This window comes from Meleagris gallopavo, chromosome 3, assembly GCF_905368555.1.
Source record: "Meleagris gallopavo chromosome 3, MGAL_WU_HG_1.1, whole genome shotgun sequence".
In the NCBI taxonomy this organism is placed as follows: Eukaryota; Metazoa; Chordata; class Aves; order Galliformes; family Phasianidae; genus Meleagris; species Meleagris gallopavo.
The window spans coordinates 33,991,434-34,014,721 of record NC_139406.1 but is presented as its reverse complement, the minus strand read 5'-3'; the positions used below and the strand labels follow the sequence as shown (position 1 = coordinate 34,014,721).

General features: G+C 34.3%; 1 protein-coding gene and 1 long non-coding RNA gene across 3 annotated transcripts in view; one reads left to right on the top strand and one right to left on the bottom strand.

Moving 5' to 3' along the window:
- LOC146544659 (uncharacterized) overlaps window positions 1-14,781 on the top strand; it is a 28,342-nt gene extending 13,561 nt beyond the window's left edge. For both annotated transcript variants that reach the window (XR_014882384.1, XR_014882383.1), the window contains 2 exons: window positions 3,897-4,067; window positions 12,199-14,781. This is a non-coding gene — a long non-coding RNA (uncharacterized LOC146544659). The remainder of the gene's footprint in view (window positions 1-3,896; window positions 4,068-12,198) is intronic.
- Window positions 1-23,288, bottom strand: part of GABBR2 (gamma-aminobutyric acid type B receptor subunit 2) — a 444,892-nt gene that overhangs the window by 301,806 nt on the left and 119,798 nt on the right. The gene's annotated exons all lie outside the window — the stretch shown is intronic.

Genomic DNA, 23,288 nt, shown 5'->3' with positions numbered 1-23,288 from the left:
AGCAAGTTAGGGGGAGGTAATGTGAGAGAAGGACAATAGTTCTCCAGATTCACCATGCAGTTCAAGTGAGCTCTTTCAATATACATTTAGAAACCCAGCATGTCAAGATTACAGTTAATAAATATTAAATTAAAAAAAAAAAGCCAAAGAGAGATATTTCTTATACATCTCTTCATCCATGCTTTTATATTCCCACATGAATAAAAAAAAGACAAATAATACAATTTCAGTATCAAATACATAAAACCTTGGCAAGATGTCATGGCATTCCACTTCACTTTTTTTTTTTTTTTTTTTTAAATACATCTTCATTTAATATAACTGCTTATACAAAAGAAGATACTATTAAAGCTGTGAAAAGTCCCTCCTCACAGAGCAAAGAAAACAGTGCTTTTATTTTCTGCCACAAAATTTGTGGTTACCTAAGTTCATTTCAGAATCACTTAATAACATAGGCTATCCCATCCTCCATTTCTGTGCAGGTTCCAAAACTAAGTAGAAACTCTCCGATGCCATAACTAAATCAGATCCTCTAGAGTTCAGAAATATGTGACTATTACAGCCTTTTCATAGGAGATAAGTTGCTGCATTAATGTTTTATAGAATTTCAGTCAAAGGGCAAGTTCTCATTAAAGGAAAGTGGAGTAAAGAAAACACATTTCAAAAAACAATTTGCTTCTTATGTGAAAAATGCTTTCACACCATTCAAATTAAGGTTTTCTATTGGAGTTTGCTCTTCTCTTTCAATTCTATAAAAAGAAAAATTACTGAGGAGCAGCTGCTTGTTCTTCAAGAGCAAAAACCTGCACTATCAATTCTATTTTTCTTGCTATCTAAGCATTTCCCTTTCTTGACTTTCTTTTTAAATTCATTTGGCACTAAATACAGATTTAAAAAAGAAACCCAACATGTTATATTTTCGACACAATCATGAAAGTGGCTTAACAACAGAGTAAGACAAAATAATGTTGACATATAAAAGCTAACTCACCCTAAACTAAACTTTTCATATTACTATACTCTTAAGCGATTTGATAGTGATCGATTTGTTGCTGCATTTATGTATTTATTTTTATTCAGTAACATTAATGCAATCTCTATTGAAACATCCTAGGGCAATTTAAGACTTGTGCAACCCATGCATAGATTTACTAATGCATTAATATGCTAATACATAAATAATTAATACCCCAGTAGTGCAGCTTGTTTTATTCCTAATGCTTCTGTAATGCAGAAAATACCAAATCTCTGTTAATAAATATTTTGAGGCAATGAAATTAGGAAAGTTCATAGATTCATTGTTTCTAGCACAAACTCTTTTCCTTTTAGGTACCTTTTTTTCTTCTAATTTTTAAATGAGATGGCATTTATTACCAAATTTATTCTGGTTTATGTTTTCCCCTGCTTTTAGTTCAGCAGCTCTTACTCATCATCTGTCTTGAAGGATTAAGTTCTTTCTACTACTTATAAACACAGATTCATTATCTTTTAATTGAAAGTGATGATACAGACAATGGTTATTGTTTTCCCTATGCTTCTTGGGTCAGTTTGTGTTATTTATAGTGTTAAATGTTATCACGTACTATTGTATTTTTCCTATAAATAGAATATACATTAATTTAATTGATTATGGTTTTGCCTAATAACTCTTTTGTTCTTTGAGATCCTCTCCAATTTAAATACAATTGTTCTATAGGTATGCATCTACTATTGTAGAAAGATTGATTCCCTTCAGTTCAAAGAAGAAATAAGGAAGTTATTTCTTTAAGATAGGAGTGCAAACACTTCCAAAAGGCTTAAAGCTCCAAGACTGTAAAATTAAGGTCCATGCCTTATGCATTTAAAAGAGCTAATGATCTGCATCAACTGTGAATGCATCAAATTGCTGAAATGAAATCAAAAAGCTCTATTTCTATTTTTACCACAGTCATTGACAGAATAAAGAGACTAAAAGTAGTGCAACATTCATGAATGATTTAGTAAAAGGAGAAGATGCCGAGTGCATCAAGATCCAGACGTTAGTATTTGTCAGCCAAATGGGACAGAAAGATTCATATTAATGAACCTTGAAAAACAGCTGAAATAGAAAACGGAAGTGCTGCCAACGAGTTTTTTCATCATCTATAGATAATACAAATGCCTGATATGTTTGTCTCATATTTCATAGTATATTTTCTTCTGTTTACCATATCCTGTCCTATTAGATGTAGAAAATATCCGACGTGAAAGAAATAACCGTACTCTGACCAAATGTATAGCCTAAACTTTTCCTTGAAGAATTAAGCACAATGAATGCATCAGACTCTTCTGCAGAAGTCTGACAGTGAAACAACTGCCTGCCATGCACTGCAATAAAAGTGACCTGACCATGTAGAAGGGTAATAGTTAGTAGAATCCATCTTTTTTTTTTTTCTTCTTTTTTTTCTTTCCTCTGTTGTTTTCAAAGGTGAATTTCTAAGACCTATCTCTAGATTCTCTAGTTTGGCTCAGATAACCTTAAGCAGGTCTCTTAGATTCTGGGGGGTCAATTTTTGTTCTGTTTGTATTTATTTCAAAAATGGCCATCAGAATTACAAATTATATTTCAAAAGACTGTAAAATTAATTACTTGGAATTATAAAATGTCAAAACTAAACTGCTGATACAAATAGTATGTATGACATAGTATGCGCTTATTGAAATTATTTTTATCATGTCAGGCTCAATTACTTTCTACAGAAGTGCTCTGCCAAAGATGCTGAACTGATCTGAATGTAGTAAAATCATTTGAAACCAAAAATACACTAAAACTCATCAAAATCTGTTGCAGAAAGATCTGTAAGTGGAAAAAGTTTGGCAGAGTCAATCAAGCAAAAGCAGTTCAAAGTGTAGTATCAATGATACCAGCATAAAGCAAATTCCATGGCTCAGAAAAGGGGAAACACAAATGTCTGAAAATTGAGGAAGCAAGGAGAATTTCAACAAATTCTTAAGAAAATAGCAGCACAGTCTATGATGGATAATTTCAGGAACTAACACCATTAATTTATAAGAAAGTAGAACCTAAAAACTAGATAACAAAAACACCTGAGGAATGTCTCCGTTTTCTTTAAGGACAAGTTAAAACCTGATGCAAGGATTCCTTTATATCACTACTAAGATATTCAGCAATAGAAGTAGATTCTCCAAATAATACAATCCACATCAAGATTTCAGAAATTTGAATGGGATGATTTGAAATGTGGTCAGATTTAATAGAGTGGTTTTGGAAGGAAACTCAGATAAGTACCTGCAAACAAACAACACAGCATTCTGTAGGTTCTTTATGAAAACAACTAAGATGGAGAAACATCTGGACGCAGCCAAGTGAAATATCAAATTTTATGTAAAATTACTGCAGTGCAACACTAAAGAACAATCTCCAGTATTATGAATTCAATGAGTGTTATGAATTTCTTGAATCTAACAAGATTTGCCTGTAGATTCATAAGGTACATCAGAGGGACTAATTGTTGTATCTAACCATGATAGTTCCCTGTTCTGAGTTATCTCCTAAAATGAAAGAAATCCTCAAAGAGAATATCCATTACTCAATTTGCTTTACTGAATCAACAGACTGAAGACCAAATTACTCCACTTTCACGAGCTTTAGGTACTAAAACAGTATTAGTTTTGGCCACATAAGTCATTAATGTCAGTGAATAATTGCTTTCTGGGTTACCAAAGTGATGTGATTTGTCAGTTTAAGTGCATTATAACTAGCACCAAGACAGAGTCCATGGTTTTTATCCATATTCACTTGTGTTGCGTGCTAATTATATGGCGACAGAAATAGAGTACTTCAAAATAGCATGCTTCCATTTGCATCTTCCAACTTACAAGGCCTATTTTTCTACATTTCAATTTTTTTTTCCCAGGGTATCTGAGGTGCCATCATTTCACCCCCTCCCAAGAAGCTTGACAGGTCTTCATTTAATACCACAGGAACAGTCACTTGATAGAACACAGAACAACACAACTCTATGGAGGGAGAGAATCTGGAGGAAGGATTATAAAAGATGAGCTTATTCTGGATCACTGTGAAGCAAGTAAGATTTTTAATTCCATACATCATCTTATTTTGGGCTAGTTGAAAGGTCTTAGTTTGATTTCTACTTCTATTTCAATGCTATAGAACAAAAAAATGAAAACAAAAATACTTTCAAAACAACAGGCTTTTTATTTATAAAACATTGAAGCTACTAATTTCAGTTCATCCATTTTGATCTCCCTCAAATGACTTTGAAAGCTTTTCTAAATAAATACTTAAAACAAAAAAAAATATTCACACAAAATTCTATAGCATTCCTCCAGCTTTATTTAATTTCAACACAACTGCCTGTTCCAAAGATATAAGTTCCTCTGGTCTGCTCTTGAAAAAACTGATGGCCAGTTGGAAATTTCTGTGATTCATTCAGTGATATTTAGAAGTTCCTAGTCAGGAAACAACCCACTTTTATTTATGTGAAATCAGCTTCACCATAAGGCCCCTGAGTTATGGTAAGCAACTAAGTAATGCAGCTAAATCACATGAATGTGGATTAGGTGGAAAAGAAATTTATTTATGACAGAACTGAACCTGAACACAGCAACGTTACTTTCAAAAATGAACTTGACTTAGCAGGAAAACTGCAGCTTTAAAAGAGACATGAAAATAAGACTTAAAGATAGAGAAAGAATGAAAACATCCATAGCTAGAAATGCAACATGCCAGAGAACAGAACTGACTTACAAGGAAACAAAACCTACCAACCTAAATAAAATGAGTGGCTATTCTATAAAACCACACTTTCAACCAGAAATTCCAGACTTTTTGGCAAGCACAACTAAAAACTAAGAGTCAGTCTGCAGATGACAAAAAGATTATTATGCTAAAAATACAAGATGACATTTCCTTGGTTTCTTTGATACCAAAATATAAAAGCAGTATGTTTTTTATATGAGTAATTTCTGAGAAGGGAAACCAAAAGAGCAGAAAATCAAAACTGATATTGTAGCTTATCCAGTTTAGTAAAATAAAACTTTTAACAAATATGAGACAAGAAATAAAACTGTGTGGCTTATATTTTAAAGACTTTCAGAGGAATCCATAGAACAGAAAATTCCATGTTTGCTCCAAAACTAAAATTTGTAATGCAAACAACTGAAAAAAATACGAACAAAAAGTGAAAACAAGTATGTGAAATCTAGCTGGCTGTATTGAGAATACATCATATTGTAGAAAATTTGAGTTTTGAGTACAAGTGATGCCTTATTTTCATCAATACTGTGGATGTTTCTACAAAGAAGATTTCTGTTTGCATGTGAAACAGCTTTCATTTGACTGGCACTTCCAGGTGCTGTTTAAAAAAAAAAAAAATACTATTAACTGGAAGTGCAAGCCGTAGAAAACGTCCAGCTCCTTGCAAACACATTTTAAAATGAACAACATGCTGTAAGAGGTTATGTAGTGCTTTATTGCCTCGCATGCAAATGAACTCCAGATTTTTCTCAAATACAAATTCAGAAACAGTTTTCTGTGACATTCCTAAATTAAAGAAGATATTTTGACTAGAAACTGAAACACTAAAAAATAAGGCTGAAAAAGTTGCGCAGATAGAAGGCGAATTTGTATCATAGAAAAATCTCCAGCATACTGATATGATTAAGCATTCCTAATGAGCTAGAAATTCAGACTAGTCACATGTGGTATTTTAATTTCTCTAAACTTTCTCTGTGGAAGAGGGAAATGCTTTCTGAAGGCAATGCCTAATTTGGGAGCTGATCTTGTCCTAGAGAGGGCAGACTCTTGCTCTCACTTTCTGCACTGACCACAGCCAAAAATAAGAAAGATTAAAAACTAGCATCCTCCTTAGCTTAATTCCACTTTAAACTGGCACATGTAAAGACTGGCAAGAGCTATTACTTTGAAGAATTCAATATTGTCCCAAGTATAGCACTATACTAAAATGTTTCAAGTTTAACGAAGGACCCATGCTATCAGTTAACACAACAGAAGCCTTCCAACTAAGTGATCATTAACCAGTGACAAGTTTCATCAAATGGTGACTAAAGGACAGTGCAACTATTTTCTTAATGAGAAACTAGTATTAGAAACTTTGTCTTTATATTTGAAAAATACTTATTTGCAATTTACTGAATCCATTACAAAGCTTACAAATGGTTTGTACAATATTACAATGTCTCACAAGTGAAGGCACTGGAAATCACTTAATGGGAATTCTAGCACAAAAGTCTGATGTACAAAGAAAAATTCTAAATGACTTCTATACCATCATTTTCTTTTCTTTTCTTTTTTTTTTTTAAATATGTACATATAACAACTTTGAAAAATTCCAATGGAAACACTTTCCTCAAATCACTTGTTCTGAAATTTATGCAAACTTAAATGAGAGAAAATCCATTTATTTCAATATCTGATGAGCTTCTTGATCCACAGAAGAGTTAAACCTATAGGAGATTACTTAAAAATCGGCCTGAGCAATAGAAAGGCAATGCCAGATGCCTGGGATGAGGTTGCATATCCTCACCACCTCTGAACTTCTGCCTTACTGGGAAAGTAAAGGTCATCTAAATAAAGACTAACCAGAAAAATATTTTGCTTTTTTTTTTTTTTTTTTAGGAACTGATGTAGATGGCACACCTTGTTAACAGAAATTATTTGTGCTCTTTCAGTAAGAGAGAGAATAAAGGAAGATGGAGAAAAGCAAGAATAAATTAGAAAGAATAGAGAGTCAGATATAGGAATTAATCTCAGAAGCTCTAGATCATATCTCTATTTGAGGATGAGAAGTAACAAAGAGCAAATCGTGCACAACCTCTGGAAGATTAGCTTAGGTAAATATCCTAGCTAGCATCATTGGGTGGGCATGGATGTGAACTGAAACCAAGTTATAAACATGCATCCAGGAAAGGTGATGGCACTGACCTCTGATCTGTGGCAGTGGGATTGATCTCTGAAATAAGCCTGCTTCAATCCTGGTCCTATGTATAGGACCATATTTCAATGATAATTTTGTCTTAAAGCTTTAAAAAAAAACCTACAAATCTTAAGCATAAGCAGTACAGCTAAAAATACTTCAAAAATATAGGAAGCTAGATCTGGAAGGCTTGAAGTAAGGAAACAATATTTCTTGGCCAGAAAAAATCATCTTCCTTGTGAATCAGTCACACTATCTGAATAATAACAGTCACGTTAATGACTTTTAAAAATAATCTCTCCAGACCTCTGATCTCGCAACTCAAAGCAGCAGCAAATCTTTCACTGAGAGAAAAATCAGTCTTACCACCATTTCCTTTTGTGCAATTTATATTTCTCTCTACAAACTGTTGCACAAAATCTTCCACTGGGTAATGTTGAAAGTATTCCCTTTAGTTCCCTTTTGGAAGATAACCATGAAAACTGTGCACAAACAAACACCATGACTCTGCGCTTTCTCCCATGCCCTGCACTACTTAGGAGGAAGCATACAACTTCTTGATTCACCTAAATAGCACCTAAGTAGCTCTAAGTACAGACTAATGAACATCCAACAAAACAGATCAGCAGGGCTGGTCACTGAGTTTTGCTCCCAGCAAAACTTATATGCTTATCATTATTTGCTAACACCCAAAATCTAAAGGATTGAATGTGTGCAATTCTCTCAGTTCTTCCATTTACCTTGAACTGAGCAGACAACAAATGTCCTTATCCTCTAAAGGCAGAAAAATGCAACATCATCCCCAGCATGGACATTATGGTCCCAATTACACGTTGCGTGGCTACGCCTGGAAGAACGTGGGAGCTGTTTGATGTTCTTTTGTCTTCCTCAGTTGGCAGACAATAAAAATCTGATATATGAATTCCCCTATTCTCGGTTAATCTAATTGGGTCGTTCACTCATTTTAAGTGCCAGCATTAACTGTTCAATGATCCATTTTTGGAAAGAAACTGTGAGAGGAAGTGGAACCTTAGTACAGGAGGAACAACTGGGAGTTCTCAAAAGCAAAAAAAAATACAGAAGAAAAAAATAAATGAGAAACAAAGGATGAAATGGAAAGAAAATAATAGAAACACCAGGGAAAAATAACAATAAAGAAGAAAGAGAGAAAAAGTCTAAAATCAGTGGTTCTAGAATTGACTGTTTTTCAGTTCTTCGTGACATTCAAAGATGTTTCCTATACATATCAGTAGTACATTTAAATATTATTATTTATTAACCTTCTTAAGTATTTCTACTCAGTTCACTGGAAATCCTGTAGTGGAGAGAGGATGTGAATAGTCCAGGGGCTGCCTACAAAGATAGAAGCCAGCCTTCTCATGAGATGCATTCAGTCCTAAGGCCTAATGCACAAGGGCATTTTAATTTAAGTGTAAAATAAGTTTCAAATACGTTTACAGTGCTCTGGGCACCAAGTCAGGCAATGAGTGCTTTTCACAACAAAAATACCTCCCTGTCCGGAAAATGCAAAAGCAGAGACGTAATACACGCTTGGCCTTCAGGGGCAAGTTAAGATAACTGTATAATAAAGAATTTTCATTCATCTGTGATGAGAAGGCTTGCAGGACAAATTAGTATTACTATAAGTAGTTATTACTACTTATATACTATTAATATTACATTATTATTACTACTGTTATTGTTACTAAAAGAGGAGTGGTGGCTTTGCAGCATCTGTTGCAAAAATCTTTCCTACCAGTCATATTGCTGGTACAACAATAATAGGATTTTTTAGTATTTGCTAGTGAATTCTTCTTGTGCTGACAGCACAAGTTAGAGAATAGTCAATGCTGCCTAATAAAAGAGACAACAGTTCATTAAGCAACAAGAAGAAACTGAGCCAAATATTTTAACATAACTGACTAGCAGGCATCTTTCAGGTGTTATCTATAAGGAAAACTGTGAAGGTGCAGACAGATTTCAATTCTAACACGCTGAGGTACTAAATGATAGACACATAAAAAGATACATATTCTTTTACAATTCTGAAATTAAACGTGTTCCAGCAACCAAATCCAATCCAGATACTGCAGAGAAACAAGGGTAAATGAAAGATTTCTCACTTCACATTCACATTAAAAATATTCTTGACTTCAAAGTTTTGCTGATTATTAAAGTGAATGACAGCAAAAATAGGGTTCATCTTGTTTGTAAAGAAGGAAGGAGAGCAGTAATTGTCAAGGGAGTATCTCTTGGTACCTTTGATAGCAGAACTGAAAACTTCCACTGAAAGTATTAAACCGAAGCACTGCAAACAAATCTGGTGTTTGAATTAGAGTGAAATAACCTTTCACCAGAAAGTACAGCTGAGAAAAAAATGGAAAACATACAATATTAGGGTGAAAATTGGTAGAAACAGAAGAGAGAAAAAATCATAATTTATATTAAAATTTTCATATATTGAAAATTTATATAAAAGTATAAGCATCTGAGCCTATAAACAAGCAGTATTCACTCAGTACTTATACAGCAGGTGTGGGTAAAAGCTTTCTAAATTTTTAGGATTAGATGAAGATCATCAGAAGTAGCTGATTATGAAGGATCTTTATAGTAATATCAATCCAAATTTTATCTATATCTATATCTGTGTGTGTGTGCGCACATCTGTGTATTTAAAAATAAATGAATAAAGATGATGAAGTTGTAGACGCATAGAGAGATCTAATATTTCTGAGGAAATATCTGAAACACCCTCAACAGGGAGAACCATAGTACAGATATTGGGCTTTTCTTCCTTTAATCAGAACAAGGGAACCTGTAAATACTCAAAAACTCTCACATACACACATCGGTAAATATATCCTTCTTCATTGGGATCTTGTAATAAATTAACTCTTTAATTTCAAGACTTAATCTGGTTAAATCTCTATTCAGAAACAGTAAGAGTATTTTTGGTAAAATAACTGAAATTAAATTAGATTTCTATAAATCAGTACTGAAATAACAAAGTGGGGAAAAATCACGTGTAATCTTTCCTGACTCTTTCACATAGGAGGTTCAATTTCCATAGCATGCAAAGTATTTCTATAGTCAGAACAAACCATGTGTTTTCTTTAACTTACTCTGGAGAAAAAATAAAAAATTAAAGAAAATAATAATCAGTGAAAAACACAACTAAAACATCCTATATAAATAAACTCTGCCCCTAAAATGAAAAAGCAAAATCTACATAAAAAGGATAAAGTTGCCTGCTTTAAAAGTGCAAGAAGATGACAAATATTATTGATCTGCTTCGGTACCCAGTAGGAAGCATAATGTTACTTTTCAGATGTGATTTTATTTGCAATAATGGTATATATCATAATGCAACTGACTAAAATTCACTTGAAAGTCTTTGAAATAAAAATAAATTCATTATTTTTGCTAGTACCTTCATTGTAAAAACAGCTACAATACCCCACTAACCCTCCTACTGTAGTTAATATATGATTGTTTTAACAGTAGATGATGAAAACTAACAGAAAGCTTTTAAAATCTCCCACCTATACAGTAAATAATTCACCACTAGTGAAGCCCTCTCTATACACTGTTTAACAGTCTAGATAGATATCTTCTTTGATATAAACATTGGAAAGTAATGCAGAGAATAACCACTATAACTTGGTTTAAAAAGCCCGTGACTCTTTCAACAGAGGGCACAAGGAACAATGCAACCTCCTTGTTGTCACAACGGTTGTGAAAGAAAGTCACAATATGGGAATATACAAGAAAACTACTTTATTTCAGACTTCCACCTCTGCCTATCAGCTGCATGCTGTCAAGCAGTCCCTACTTGCTTAATGAAAAGATAGAGCATGTTACAAAGCCCAGATGAGCACAGAAAGTACTCATTCCCAGCTCCTCAGGAAAGGCAGGAAGGAGAAAGTTGTTCAACACTTCCCACATAACCTCAGCAACCTGTGGTTTTCCTGAAGCGAGACATGCCAAAGGCTTCCAGTAATAGCAAAGTTCACACAACACTGTGGGAATGGAGACTGCAATTGTCCCACAGAATGAAAATGTCTCTCCAAACATGTTTGAATTTTTCTGATTAAGCTCTGAATTCCATCATGCTTAGTACAATACATCAGAAAGCTGAGAAACATTATCAGCTCTCAGCACAAAATCAACTTCTCTAAATCTTTGTTTGATCTCAGAAAAACTAAAGAAAAGAGAAAAAAATTCAAGTTGTTATGGTTTAAAACTTTCCCAGACAGTTGCATCATTATTTTCATAGATTTAAATTTTAAGCCCTTCTAATAAATTTAATATTTCAATCCTCAAAGCATTCTTTCTAAAGTTTCTAGAGGGTAGATAGGCAACAGATAATCCACCTGTGCTGGAATTAGAAGAACTCTATTATTTTTTTCCTGCACTTTCTTGCATTTGCTTTACTAAAAACACAAAACCATACATTCAGTTTATTTATCAAAACCATCCAAATTATTCCAAATTCACCAATGCTGAATCCTTACGTTTAACCTGAAAAGAACATATAAAGGTTGGAATAGTTTTATCAAATTTACTACACGTGTATCTTGCGTCAGGAAAATGCCTTTATTGCCTTCACATTAAGGAACTTTAGATCCCATATATGTGGGTGAATTTAAAGGGAGATCTTAGAATCATAGAATGGCCTGGGTTGGAAAGGACCACAATGATCACCTAGTTTCAATTCCCCTGCTATGTGCAAGGTCACCAATCACTATCACAAGACCAGGCTGCCCAGAGATCACACTTGGAAAATAGTGAGAGTTAGAGAAAGGTTGGAAAAGATACAAATAAACATTATTAAGATGACCAAAAGCATGAAATTCTTAAAAATGTATTTCTTTATCATGGCCTTCAGGAAGAATACATCACATCTAAAATGAAGAAAAAAAAAAAAAAAAAAGGAAAAAAAAAAGATTAGAAGCATTTCCTTTCAGCACTTGTCGTTACAGAATGATACACCAGAATTTCTTCTTTTATTAAAAATTACATCACAGAGTGCAGGACTACAGCTCAGCAGGGACTTAATTCCTCTCCCTGTAATCACGCACTAAAACCAACATGCAATGAGAAAACTAAACAACAGTGAACAGGCTAAATTTGCAGTGTGAATTGATGTGGGCACTCCACACGTGTTTGCCAAAATGACAGCTCTGAATGGTATCTTTTCACTTCCTGCCTCCTTATACTTTTATTATATTGACTTACTAAATTCTGATTTCACTGTTAGACCACTGCAGACCCTCCTGAACCGGGATCTAGACTTGGAGAACTTAACAAGCAAAGCAGCAGCACAGACTTGTGGAAATGAGGAAGAAAAGGTGCTCTAATGGGCTTCGAGCGTATTCTGTTCTCTGGCACACTGGAAAAAGCAGATCCAGACAAGTATCCTCAGATCAAAACCAAAGCCACGCTGCCTGGAGAATTCATAAAAGTAACTGTTGAAAATATTAGTCCAATGTAAATTTTGTTGATTATTTTCAGCTATGAGTCATAGTTTGTGTCTTTGCAAGGGGTAGAAGTGAGGGAAAAGAAGTGCATTACTCAGAAGTAAGATAAATTGATATTTCGATGGAATGTTATGGCTGCTACTGCAAAGTATAGACATTGCTGTCAGAGAATTTGATGTTACTGTGCAGAACACCAAGAAATTCAGTTATATTTCAAACTATTTGTATGAAAAACTTCAATACCTGATCTGCTTGCAATTTTAAACCACACATGCACTATCACATTCTCATCAGCTTACTTATGAAACAGAAGTCTACCTACAAGTTATTGCCTAGTTTAAAGAGACGGATTATCATTTAAAGTAAAAACAAAATAAAAGACAGTCTCCATACACAGAATGAACTGTGTACAATAAGCATACAGTCTCCAGCTTCTCTTTTTGTGATATATCAAGTACATGCAAAAAAAAATAAATAAATAAAAAATAAAAAATCACACCACAAGGACAGAGATCTGCTCCCTGTTAGTATATAGAAAAGAAATTAGAAATTGCTAAATACCACAATTTTGGGGATCATCTTCAGCTAGAACTACAAAAAACACTCCAAATCTGAAAAAAAGTATTTAAAATATATACAATTCTGCTTTGTTCCATGCACAAATAAGAAACTACTGCCTACAAGATGTTAATGATGACACTAATAACGCAAAAGAGAAAAACATGAGAATTTAGATGAAAATATTAGCTTAGTTTCAATATCAGTGATCGTGAGAAGATTATGGAAGAAAGAGAAAGGAGATGAGTTTAGCAGTAGTCAACTGAAACATGATTCGTAACTGAACATGGACAAAGAAGACAGAAGGAAAAAAAAAGGAAGATGAGAAAGATGTCACAGAACTAGAACTGGATTGCATGCTGCTTTTAGGAACCATATTTGACCAAAAATACATCGTGTATCTCATCACTGCTGCTACCTAAGGAGTTAAAAATTTTGCTGGAAATGAGTTTACCATTGACCCATTACAACTGAAATGTTTGACCACATTCAAAGAAGTAATCAAACCAACCAATCCACCAAATACATTATCAGTAGAGCTGAAATCCAGTAATGTTTCTAATGATGACTCTCCACATGCAATAATTTTTAATTAAAACATGCATGTACTTATTGAATACTACTGGAAACACATATGCCTAAAAGATAAGCACGTAGTTAATATTTGCTGAATCAAGATATTATGTAACAAGTTTATTTTTATCAGATGTATAACAAGAGAATAATGTTAGAGATATTCTTGAATTTGAAAGCTACACGTGTGACTTCACTGACAGCCTGGCTTCCCTGACTTAAAAATTTCCAGATGTCATGGTTTATTAATGGGAAAATTACAAAGATAGACATACCCTTTATTTGACTAAAAGGAATGAATTAGGGGATAGAATAATACCTCCAAAAATTCTGTGACACAACACACTGCGTTAGAATAAGAGATTCATTTTTCTTTTAGCTATTAAATTGCATTGCTCATACATTGGCTTGTCTGATAGAGGCAATATTTTGTAATGGCTAGAGAAATGGGAGAGAAATTGCAACAGAATAGAAATGAGTTGTATTTCCTAATCATTCTCATCTTTCTGTATAATTTTCAATAAGTGCAAACACTGTACCTTGATTTACTCACTAAGAAAACAAAAAACACTGGAATAAAATTTCGGCATCTCTGTATATCAGAATGTGAGTGTCTGGCAAAAGATCATGTTGTGAAATTGAAACTTAGTAACCAACAATACAGCATGTGGATGTTTCAAATCCTAGCCTTAATTATAATTCCTTTTTAGTTGCATGTCAATGATGCCACCAACAAAGCACAATAGAGCACTGTTTTGTGTGCAGCACGTGCTTACTGGTATGTTTAAATGGGGACCTGATATCTGTTTTGGACATACGTGCCCAAGGAAATGAAGCTTAGTTGTCCAGGTTATTTGTTTATAGTTATTTGGTGTTCTCCAAATCTCAAAACCAGAAGTTTCCAGTAAATTCCAGCATAAATACTCAGACAGACAGAGGATGAAGCCCTCAATGAGAGAGAGAATTATTCACTTATGTAATGCCACTTGCAGTATTACTTTACAGAATTAAAGACAAATTCAGGGTAAAGGGGAGCTCTACAGATGATCTAAGTTCAACTCCCCACTCTAAGCAGGGCCTTCCAGTTCAGTACAACATACAATCAATTTTTGAGTGTCACTGTGAACAGACTCCAGAACCTCTCTGAAAAGTTGATTCTGGTATTTAATTTTTTTTAAAAGACAGGGAAAAAAATATAAATTAGAATTTCCCAAGCTGAAACTTATATCCACTCATCCTATCTCCACTTTTGCTACAATTTCCACCAGGTACTGTTCCAGGCTTTCACCATGCAATCTTCTGACCAGTATAATTATACTAAAATATAGAAAGAGTGAAAAAATTGTACTACTCCTTTCCATTCTATTCCACTGTTGGAAAATATAGAAAAAAAAGTTTTTTTTTTTTTTTTTTTTTTGTGCTTTGCCTTTAAAAAAAAAATTCTGAAAACCCACATGACTTTCATCAAATAGTTTTCCCAAGAGCAACAAAGTCTCAGTTTGTAAGTACCTATGCATTAAAAGATTTTTCAGCAGCAAGCAACTCCTAAACAGATTGAGACACAAAGATGAATGACTGGAGACTGAAGCTAAGCAAAGTCTGACTGAAAATACTTTGAGTGAGTGCAATTAATCAATGGAACACCTCACTTAAGGGTACGCTGGATTCTCTGCAGAACATTTAAATGAAAATTGAATGTCTTTTACAACAATATGGTCTAGCATAGCAATAAATTACTAGGCTGTAGAAAGATGTACACTAGATACAAAAATTTGACCTGTGTTTTAATTGGATATCATACTAAATGTCAGAGTTGCTTTTTTTCTGGCCCAAAGATTTTAGACTGTGCAAATAAATTATTTTCAACTTCTACAAAACAGCAGTTCCAGTAAAATCTCATAAGATCCAGAGTAAGATTGTGAAGAACCTCAGTTGGGATAAGCTCTGTGTGAATAGATATACCCATATTATCTCATTTTCCATCACTACAAATATTAGGGGTTCCGCGTGCAAGATGACTCTCTGGGCTTCTATAGATCCTGGAGCAAAATAAAATAAAATAAAAATAAAATCAGAGAAGCCCAATAGTTGCTCTGTAGTAGTATTTGCCAGGCACGGATGACAGCAGAAGACAGCATCATCTTCTCATTAGTTTGCTTCTCCTGCTGCAGAAGAGAACAAGGATCCACAGTGCACCTGCAGCTCCAGCAAGCTGTGTGAAATCAGTGAGCAGTGCAAAACATTCAAACGTTTCAAAAGATGATTTCAGTTTTAATTTAAAATTAAAAAAAAAAAAAAAACAACAAACCAATAGGATATAATTCCTTCCTCTCTCTTAAACTAATGTGAATTTCCTCCCTGCCTCCTCGCAGAAGACAAACCCACAAGAATAAGTTTTTCAGTTGAAAATTAAACATATTCCATTACCTCAAAAGGCCAAATATTATCTTTACTGGAAGAAACTTGTCTGTCTCTAGACTGTCCTCCAAAATAAGGACAGAATGATTCATTTTTTGTTGCAGATTTCTGTCCAAAGCCAAGTTCACCAAATTACTATGAGATCTGAGCAAAGAACTTAGTTGATCATGCTTATTCCTTTTATTCTTTTTTTGCAATTACTTTATCCAGTGTACTGTTAATATCCGCCAGAACTTCATTTTATACAATTTCCAGATGAATAATTTTCTTCTAATACCTTCTCCTCAATTTAAGACAATAAGTAGCTTTCTCTTATCTAGGAAGGTTTTCTGATATTTTTTTTAATCACACACACACAAAAAAAAAGCATTTATTTTAGCATTTTCCATGCTTTTCATACAACAGTTGATAAAACTTTATTTTTCTACAGAAAATAGCTGTGTTCAGTTGACTAGCAGATAAGGTTGGACCAAATAGTTTTAAGGACCTGTTGTGACATTATATTTATGACATGCCATATAACTGCCCCAATTGCATCTTCTTTAGAAAACTGAAGGTAGATTTGAAAGAAAGCTTCACTTAGTTGTTCTAATTATTGAATATCTCTGCTACTGAAATATGTATTCTACTTATAACCTTATCTTGTCTTGTTTTCACGTGGAATAATTCAGTCTTTACTTTTTCCCCTGAAGTCTGAAGCTGATATCAAATGTTCTATAAGCTTCAGGAGACAAAAAGTCACCATCATCTGCCTGAGAATCTCAACATTGTATGAGTGTCTCTGTCAATGGGTACATTAAAAGGAGGACGGCCAGAGGTGATACACCCGCTCTACTCTGCCCTGGTGAGGCCACATTTAGACTCCTGTGTCCATTTCTGGTCTCCTCCATTCAAATAAGGTAGGGATCTCTGAGAAGGAGTTCAGCCACAAGAATGATAAAGGCCCTTGAGCATCTCCTGTATGAGGAAAGGCTGAGTAATCTGGATCTGTTCTGTCTGGGGAAAAGACTGAGAAGGGATCTAATAGATTTTTATAAATATCTAAATGGAAGAGGGAGGCAAATGTATGAGACCAGGTTCTTTTCAATGGTGTGTAGCAATAGTACAAAGCGTAATGGTCTAAAACTTGAACGTAAGAAGTTTCATACTAACATGCAGAAGAACTTATTTACGGTAAGGGTGACAGAGCACTGGGACAGGTTGCACAGAGACGTTGTGGAGTCTCCTTCTACAGAGATATTCATGAACTGGCCTATCTGTGGGATCTGTTGTAGGGTACCTGCTTTAGCAGGGGGTTGAACTCTCATGAGGTCCCTTCCAACTCCTGTGATATAATAATTGGAATCTGGAAGTTGTTTTACTGCATTTTAGCTATTTGCATAGATCTTCTCTTCTGAAATTATGGGCAATGGCAATAGATATAGAACTACTTCAAAAATTCACCTACTCATCCAATAATTTTGTTTTTTTTTTTTTTTTTGGAAGTGGAGTTAGGTTTTTTTTGTTGTTGTTTGTTTGTTTTTTTTGGAAATGCAGCATTCTACGGAGATGACAGGCTAATTATCTATCAAGATTATAGACACTTCAGAGATGTTGCTATCCAGAAAAGTATTTTCCAGGAGAGATGAGTACGATATCCATTAAGACACGCGGTTCTCACACTACTCAGGATCACTCTCTGCTAATGACTTGTTTTTAATTTTCTAACTTCTGCAAGACAAATGCCTTATGAGTGACTACTTAGAATCTAACTAAAAAATTATTATTTTTTTCTTGAACAGAAATTATTTTATCAAAGCGAGACTAGTTTGACAGGAGATAATTTTCACTAATCTGTATGGGTTGTTTTTCCTCTATCAACTCATTACTAGTCAAGAGGTGCAGAAGAAGGCTACAGGGGGACCTTCCAGAATGGACTTGAAGGGGACCTACAGGAAAGTTGGGGAGGGATTTTTATTGTTTTTAAGGACGTGTAATGATCGAATGAGGGGAAATAGCTTTAAACTGGAAGAAGGTAGATTTAGACTAGATATTAGGAAGAAATTCTTTACTGTGAGGGTGGTGAGACACTGTAACAGGTTGCGCAGAAAAGTTATAGATGCCCCCTCCCTAGAAGTATTGAAGGCCAGGCAGGATGGGGCTTTGAGCAACCTGGTCTGGGTGAAGGTGTTCCTGCCTATAGCAGTGCTGGAACTAGATGACCTTAAAGGTCCCTTCCAATCCAAAACATTCAATGAGTTTTTGTACGATTCTATACATTGTATGTTTCATTCTCTAGGATTTATTTCAGCCTATACCACCTTGGACTATTCTTTATAGTTATCCAGTAGTCCAAGATATTAAATGCTATCTCAGTCACAAGATCTTTAACCATTTTCTCAGGAGACTTAAGTACAAATCTATTTAGAATATGTTCCAAAATATCCAATCATCTATCAGCCTCACAGGTTGATACATTCTGAGTTGCAGAAAAGCTTTAACAGAAAAGTCTTCAGCATTTGTTTTGTCCTTTGTGTGCCCAATACAGACAAAAAGTACACAATTATTAAATCAACACTTCTACAGTTTATACAGTTACTGACAATAGTTTCTTCCTAACAATGAAATAATGTCATTGCTATATTTCCTTTCATTCAAGTCTTATTATCATCCTCTTCCTTTCTCTTACCATCATAGAACAAACAGAATAATTTAGGTGAGAAGGGACCTCACCTGATTATCTGGACCCAAACAAATCCAGAATTTGTTTGGACCAAATTCCTACTCAGAGCAGCTTGATTCACATCAGATTGCCCAGGATCTCATTACATTCCAAATCTTCCTATCTTCTAATTTCTTTCAGATGTTATCACTTTCACCTTTTTGTTTTCTTGGTTTCATTAAATAGCAGACAGTAAGCCAGTTATATTTTTGTTTTGTTTTTTAATCATGGAAGATTAGATTTCTGGTTACATATTATTATCACAAATAATTCCAAATTATAAATCTTGTAAGTTTAAACACTGACATGTTCAAATACTCCCTTTTTGTTGCTGCTGTTTAATTTATATAACTTAGATGCTAAGAATCTTTTTATACTTACAGTAGGACTTTGACACATTTCATACAGACTGAAGTCCTCTATTGCACATCCTTATTTTCCTCTGTATTTATCACTGCTGCTTATCACTTGAGCTCATCAGCTTGTTTTCTAGTATGATTTGATGATCTACAAACATCAGGAAATAACTTCATACTGATTACTTGTTTTATGTTTCTCTAATCTGACAGTAATCCCTTAAATATTCATTTTCTTTCAAGAGGTCACTGACAGAAACAACAGAAATGCTATTTTTGAGTGCTCCCTCTTGACTTTTGCCCATTTGATCTTTCTTAAAGAGGCTGCAACTGTAGAATTCAAAACTCCAGTCATGCCAATCTTTCCAACAAGATTAAAAAAAAAGGTTGAATTTATGATTATAGACAAGCAATCATATTTCATCTCACGTAAAACTCAAGAATAACTAAGAGAAAAAATGTCTCAACCAATTGTGCAAAATATCATGATTGTTCATTAAACAGGTACACATTCTCTATTCCTTATGTTCCTTCATAATTACAGAGCATTCAGCTTCTCACCATCATACTCAACCTATCTTCCCCAGAGTTTCTATCAGTGTGCTCCACATAGAAAGTAGACAGTTTCATTATTTTTGCACATTTCTACTTTCTCTTCTTTAGCTTTCAGGCTTGACAGGATTTTTTTAAAAGACTTTTTAAATGTTACTGCCTAACATTTTTTTTTATTTTATTGTTACAGCAGTTTGATAATGAACTAACAGGTCCAAGAACTCTGCTTTAGAACAATAGCTTTAATACTTTAGTAACCACCAGATTCCCTCATGCCAAGAGATGCTAAAAGGTCCAGTTACCTGAATATAAATGCTATTTAGTTTCTGGAAAAGTGCTTATTATCAGCTTGGAAGCAGTATGTTTTCAGCCCTATGCACAGTCTCAGGAAAGCAATTTTTCACTGTTTGAGAATAATTTTAAGGGTACATAAGCATATATCACATGCTGCACACCTTTTAATATTAAATATTAAAACTGTCAGAAGTTTTCTGAAATCCATTTGCTCTGACAACTTCTCATTCTCTTGTCAGTAAACTCAGTAAGAAGTTATACTCTCTACATCCAGCCTCAAAAGGACACATTTGGATCCAAAAATGATCATACAGAACTGAGGCAAACAGCTACTTTCCGTATGACCCAGAAATAGATATAATAAGCAATTCTAAATGCTTATTTTAATTTCACACTTCTTTCTAGTGTAAGCAATTATTTTGAATTACTAAGAAGTAAAGCACTCTCATTTCCACAGTTCAAGGAAAGTACTGGAATTGACTTTACTATTAAGACTCTGTTTTCTTGAAAGTCATTGACTTTATAGGATTTTTTTCTGCTGGAACTACTTTAGGACTTGTCTACAAAATGGCAACAGACAAGAGGTTTCACAAATCTGCAGCTCAATGCAAAAGTGATACATAAGCTATGTAAAGTACTCCTACTTATTTCCATAGAAAAAGCACAGTAACACTATTTGATAAAGCAAATTCTCAGCTACAAAACACTTCTTTTCAACACAGTCATCACTATTAGATATGCATTTGCACCAGAGATGAACAAGAGCCTGCATGCTGTGCCCATAAGTGTCTGCACCAGTGGAAGTGACCCACTGGCACTGTCACCACTCCTGAATTGCACCATTCACTGCCTCACTGTGCTCACATCCACTTATCTGATCTCCATAAATGTTAGCAAGTATTGATAACATCAATAGGTGCCATTTTCTCCACAATGAGGACTTCAATGGCACATCTTTGCTTCATGTGCACTTCCATGTTAGACACCATTGTATCAGACTGCCTTCTGCTGCCACCTGTGTTGCACAAAAAGGAATTGTAATGTAATATTGGTGAGAAAGATAAGCCTCTGCTACTAGACCACCAACAACCACCTCTCACATTGTGGGACAACATAATAAAACAGGAGTCGTTACTTTTGGAGTAGTCCTCGCATTAGAGAAAATTAGATTAACTGCTACATTAAACCTGTATACAAAGACTGCACTATCCCTAGTTTAGAGATTACTCCCTTCTCTCCAGTAGTTACAAAAATCATTACCTTCTCCACAGGCAAAAAGAAATACATATATACAAACTGCAGCAGTGTGATGAAATAAATAAGCTTTTTGGTAGTGAAGAAAAAGGAAACGGAACACCTTGGAAAGACTCTATCATTTAGAAATAACTTGAATCTAAAATTAAAAGTTTCATTTGCCAATAATGCCAATGACTTCAGAATTCTAACGTGTGAAAGATAAAACCATCTCTACTGTTTTAAATGTAACAAGAACTGCCATAGCTCAGCAATTTCAGAATCACAAGGTCATAGAACAACAGGAAGCTCAGGAGATCATATAGTAAGTACATCCTCTTACTCAAAGGAGGGTCAAATCAATGTTATTTGCATTATTAAGTCTTTGTTGTTCAGAAATACTTATTTGCTCATGGAGTCACATTCAATTCAGCTCAGAGGTTTATAGCTCCCTGTTTCATTGTTATTGATCTTAAAGCCTGAAGAAGGATTTGGAAAGGAAACAGTAACAATAAATACATACTGAATTATATAGGATTAAAATAAAATCAGTTCATCATTTTTAGTTGATGAATAAATCTGTAGTTATTTCAGCCAATCATTGTAATTTCATTACTATTACTTCAACTTTCTTCGCATACAGAAGGAAAACCAAAATTACAACTGTGGGTTACATTCAGAGAGTCACAGTACAGCTGAGACAGGAAGACACTTCACAGACTGTCATCAAGCCTGACCTCACTGCTCAAAGCAGAATCAATACGAGCAGGTTGCTTAAGGCCCCATCCAGTAATATTTGCACATATTTTGAAGAATGGAGTTAGAGTTTCTCTAGTTTGGTCGCTATTACAGTGAAATGGAATTTTTTGCATTCCAGTTAGGGCCCATGGCTTCCATTTCTGCCACTGGCACCATCCTTTATTTTCTTGCCCTCAGCAGGTATTCATAACATTGATGTGATCCCCTTGAGTCTTCTCCAGGCTAAGAAGTCCTAGTTTTCTCAGTTTCTCCTTATATGAGGGATGCCTTATTTCCTCTATTGTCTTTCTGGCCTTCCACAAGACTCACAGCAATATGTCCCTGTCTTTCTTCTACCAGGCAGCCTAGAAATGGACACATCTCTCTAGAATCACTTCCACAGTGGCTGGCGGGGACTTATCTGTGCACTGTGAACACAGTTCCCATTTCTTATGGCTGTAGATATTTGAAGTATATTTCTATCTAAAAATATTAGATACACATAAGGTTTACAGTTTGTAACCTCCAACCAGAATCTGAAGGCATTTGTCCATGAAGGAAGTATGTTTTCAAACTTTTAAGCCATGAATTGTTAATAATCAACATCCTCCTTCAAGAGAATGAATATATAAACTAACAGATAACCCCACAAAATAATAAATATTGCCAAACATCAATATTTTAATTTTTCTCGATTTCATACACTTTTATAAACAGTCCAATATTCTTAGCTCTGATCTACATGTTGTGTCATACTTTTTTAGTGTCAAGCTTTACGTGTTTTACAAAGTAAATAGAGGTAACTGCCATAAAAAAAAATCTGGGGTCTCATAATTGTTTGGTTGTATATACTCAAATCAGAGTGCAGGATCTAGGAATTAGCATTGCAAGGTAAGTATCTTCAAAATACTTTCTCTGAACTTGCCTAAAGAAAGCTTACAAAACATTACAATCGCTTTTAATGTATGAAATATTAGATCTTGTATTTCTAGACTGTATGGAATTCTAATAGCTAGAAGATTTTTGGTACATGTAGAGTACTTCCTCATGATGTCATGACTCTTTCTGCGCATCTTTTACTAAAATAGTGAACAGTGTGATCATAAAATTTAAAATTAAGGTAGTAAAGAATCACGATACTGATTTTGGTAAACATTTTTCTGAAGTTTGATGATTCTATGTAATTAATCCCTAAATTTTATAATACTCTTCTGCTTCAAACATTTTTAAAAAGAAGGTTTCCCTTGCTAAATAAAAACATTCTCCAGTCACGGGTTCCATTCAGGCAGATAATTTGACTGCCTTCTCCTGAACCAACTTAAAAGAATACACTATCTTCTACATGGACATAAGTTCAGACAACTCAAATCTTTCAACTTATGCTGAATAAAACATAAAGCTGACAAGATCAGTCACATATATATCTTAGGAGATACACTTTATTCCT